Source organism: Triticum aestivum, chromosome 6D, assembly GCF_018294505.1.
Source record: "Triticum aestivum cultivar Chinese Spring chromosome 6D, IWGSC CS RefSeq v2.1, whole genome shotgun sequence".
Lineage (NCBI taxonomy): Eukaryota > Viridiplantae > Streptophyta > Magnoliopsida > Poales > Poaceae > Triticum > Triticum aestivum.
The window spans coordinates 220,105,498-220,110,114 of record NC_057811.1 but is presented as its reverse complement, the minus strand read 5'-3'; positions in this window follow the sequence as shown (position 1 = coordinate 220,110,114).

Sequence of the window (4,617 nt, the reverse complement as noted above, 5' to 3'; positions counted from 1 at the left end):
CTATACACCCTGTTTCCAAAGATATTCCTCATGCTTGGTTTCGTATGTAATTCACGAGCCACCTTCCCTGTGATCATCAATTCTGGTATTAGACACAATACTTATTCCCGTTGCCTTGAACCCCTTTCACACTCTGTTTCAGGCAGCGAACGATTGTCTATCCGTTCGAAACTTCTCATGATACCTCCTCACTTTGCTCTCGATAATGTCTAAGGTTTCAATTCGAGAGTTACTTTCTGCCACCTTCCCTGATGTTATCTGCTAGATAAGCAAACATTGTAGAGGTCCGTTCTCCCGGAATACCCACCCTTTATTCTTTCGTAAGTACGACGGAAATCCCGAAGGAATGATGACGACTTCATCATGATGACCTGAAGCGGAGAAATGAAGACCTCAACGTAATGGATCGACCTCTTCGAGAAGAGCAACCAAGACCGAGAAGATCCGTTAGAATTTTGTAATCAATTCCTTCCCCTTACTCCACCTCTTAAATCTCGGGACGACATTTCTTGTAGTGGAGGAGAATTGTGACGCCCGGGTAATCAAGCTACAGTAACCCTCTCGTAATGATGCCATGTCACCTCGATTATTGTTGATAATCTCGCGTTAGTTTAGAACCGATCCAAATTCAAGTTTGAATCAAAGTCAAAACAATTAAAGTTTTCAAAAGTCAAAACTAAATTGTTCCTAATGTGTCAAATAATCCATAATAAATGTTGGTGAAGAAATCATCTTTTAATAAAATACTTAAATGCACTAAATAAACTAAAACAACGATAAAACAATTATCTAAAGTGCTTTTAAAGTAATAAGCAAATGCAAAATACTTTATTTAAAGTGCCAAAGTATTTGGGGCTGTGACCTATTTAATAACACCAAATTAGTTGTCGCCTTTAAATTTTATAAAACAAAAATAAAAGAAAACAGAAAAGAAATAGAATAATAAAAAAAGGCAGAACAAACAAAAAGAAGAAGAAAGGGAAATCCCCTTCCCCCCACTGGGCCACAGCCCAGCAGGCCATCGGGCCGCCAGGCCGGCCCAGCTGCACCCCCACACCCTCCCCCTTATCCACCCCACTGGGGGAAAACCCTAACCACCCCCCACTCACCCCACCTCTCTCCCTCTCCCCCCGATCCAGATCAGATCGGGGCTGGCCCCATGGCCGTCGCCTCGCCGGCCCCGCCCTCGTCCTCGTTCACCTGACGACGTCGCCGGCGCCGCCCCGTCGCACGCCTCGCTCCTCCCTCGTCTGGATCGGATCGGGGCTTGACCCCGCCGGCTGCCGCCGCGGCCACCCCGCCAAACCTTCCTCGCCGGCCTGCTTCCGCTCCGCCCCGTCGTCCTCGTCCTCCTCCCCAAGTCGCTCCCCACGCACCGCTGCCCCGTGCCCTACAAACCCCCTCGTGAGGCCCTCCCCTTCCTTCTCCTCTGTCGCGCTCCCACCGCGCCCACCGTTGCTCCGCTCCGGCCGCGACCACACCTCGCGCGCTCCGGCCCCGCGCTCACCGCGGTCGGGCCGCGCCCTGGCCACGCGCTGCACCGACCGGCCGTGCCTGTCGTCCTGCGCCCACTACCGCCCCGGGGCCGCGGCCTCCTCCCCGTGCGCGCCCACCGTGGTCGCCTCCCCCGCTCTGCTGCGGCCTCGTTGGCCCGCGCGCCCGCCCCCTTTGCTCGCTCGCCGCAGTGCCGCTCCGGCGCCTAGTCGGGCTCCGCCCGTTAACGGCGCCCAGCACCCGCACCGTCTGCCCACGCGCCTGTTTGGCCCCTTGGGGCCAATGGCAGGGGGCCCCACACCAAGAACGGTTTAATAATAAAAAAGAATTAAATAAAATTAAATAATAATAATATGATTAATCAATTAAGATAATTAATTAAATTAATTAATCCCTTTAATTAATCTAAATTAAGCCTAATTAATTAACCTGATCACTTTAATTAATTTAACTAAACCTGTTTAGTTAACTAAGTCAATGACCAGTGGGACCCACACATCAGCGACCCAGTCAACACCTGTGTTGACTTCTGATGTCATGCTGACGTCATGATGACGTCAGCAAATACTATTCTGGATAATGTTGAATTAAATTAATTAATTACATTCTAAAATGATTTAAAACTTTAGAAAATCATATAAAATAAACCGTAGCTCATATGAAAATACTTTCTACATGAAAGTTGCTCAGAACGACAAGACGAATTCGGATACGCAGCCCGTTTGTCCGCCACACATTCCTAGCATTGCAAACACACAACTTTCCCCTCCGGTTCATCTGTCCGAAACGCGAAACATCGGGAATACCTTCCCGGATGTTTCCCCCCTTCGCCAGTAGCACCTACCACTACGTTAGGTCACCTCTAGCACAGCGTAATGCCGTGTTACACTTTGTGATGCTTTGATTGCTCTGTTGTTTATTGTGTTTCCCCTCTGTTACTTCTTTCTGGTAGACACCGAGACCGACGCCGCTGCTACCCAGTAGGACTACGGTGTTAACGACCCCTCCTTCTTGCCAGAGCAACCAGGCAAGCCCCCCCCCCTTGATCACCAGATATCGCCTATTCTTCTCTATACTACTTGCATTAGAAGAGTGTAGCATGTTACTGCTTTTGGTTAATCCTATTCTGCTGCATAGCCTGTCATTGTTGCTACAGTTGTTACCCTTACCTGCTATCCTACTGCTTAGTATAGGATGCTAGTGTTCCATCAGTGGCCCTACACTCTTGTCCGTCTACCATGCTATACTATCGGGCCATGATCACTAGGGAGGTGATCACGGGTATATACTATATACTTTATATGCATGACACATGTGGTGACTAAAGTCGGGTCCGCTCGTTGAGTACCCGTAAGTGATTCTGATGAGGGGGCTGAAAGGATAAGTGGCTCCATCCCGGTAGAGGTGGGCCTGGTTCCTGACGGCCCCCGACTGTTACTTTGTGGCGGAGCGACAGGGCAGGTTGAGACCACCTAGGAGAGAGGTGGGCCTGGCCCTGGTCAGCGTTCGCGGATACTTAACACGCATTAACGAGATCTTGGTATTTGATCTGGGTCTAGCCATTTGGTCTATACGCACTAACCAACTACGCGGGAACAGTTATGGGCACTCGACGTCGTGGTATCAGCCAAAGCCTTCTTGACGTCAGCGATGGAGCGGCGCGCGCCGGATTGGACTGGAACGCTAGCTAGGCTAGGTCTGCTTCCGGCCGCCCTCGCAATGTGCAGGTGTGCATTGGGCGATGGGCCCAGACCCCTGCGCCATAGGATTTAGACCGGCGTGCTGACCTCTCTGTTGTGCCTAGGTGGGGCTGCGACATGTTGATCTTCCGCGGCCGGGCATGACCCAGAAAAGTGTGTCCGGCCAAATGGGATCGAGCGTGTTGGGTTATGTGGTGCACCCCTGCAGGGAAGTTTATCTATTCGAATAGTCGTGTCCCTCGGTAAAAGGACGACCCGGAGTTGTACCTTGACCTTATGACAACTAGAACTGGATACTTAATAAAACACACCCTTCCAAGTGCCAGATATAACCCGGTGATCGCTCTCTAACAGGGCGACGAGGAGGGGATCGCCGGGTAGGTTTATGCTATACGATGCTACTTGGTGAACTTACCATCTACTCTCTTCTACATGCTGCAAGACGGAGGTGGCCAGAAGCGTAGTCTTCGGCAGGATTAGCTATCCCCCTCTTATTCTGGCATTCTGCAGTTTAGTCCACCGATATGGCCCTTTACACATATACCCATGCATATGTAGTGTAGCTTCTTGCTTGCGAGTACTTTGGATGAGTACTCATGGTTGCTTTTCTCCCTCTTTTCCCCCTTCCTTTCTACCTGGTTGTCACAACCAGATGCTGGAGCCCAGGAGCCAGACGCCACCATCGACGACGCCTCCTACTACACCGGAGGTGCCTACTACTACGTGCAGCCCGTTGACGACGACCAGGAGTAGTTAGGAGGATCCCAGGCAGGAGGCCTGCGCCTCTTTCGATCTGTATCCCAGTTTGTGCTAGCCATCTTATGGCAACTTGTTTAACTTATGTCTGTACTCAGATATTGTTGCTTCCGCTGACTCGTCTATGATCGAGCACTTGTATTCGAGCCCTCGAGGCCCCTGGCTTGTATTATGATGCTTGTATGACTTATTTTATTTTCAGAGTTGTGTTGTGATATCTTCCCGTGAGTCCCTGATCTTGATCGTACACGTTTGCGTGTATGATTAGTGTACGGTCAAATCGGGGGCGTCACATGAGTGTTGAGGCACTCGGCGGGTATCGTTATTTTCTAACCTTCACACATGATTTAAGTGGGTATGGGTATATCTAGTTGATGAAACACAAGTCTGGAAACATTTGAAAAATTCAAAGAATTTCATAGTGAAGTGGAGAATCATCGTAACAAGAAAATAAAGTTTCTACGATCTGATTGCGGAGGCGAATATTTGAGTTACGAGTTTGGCCTTCATTTAAAACAATGTGAAATTGTTTCACAACTCACGCCACATGGAAGACCACAGCGTAATGGTGTGTCCGAACGTCATAACCATACTTCATTAGATATCATGCGTTCTATGATGTCTCTTACCGATTTGCCTTTATCGTTTTGGGGTTATGTATTAGAGA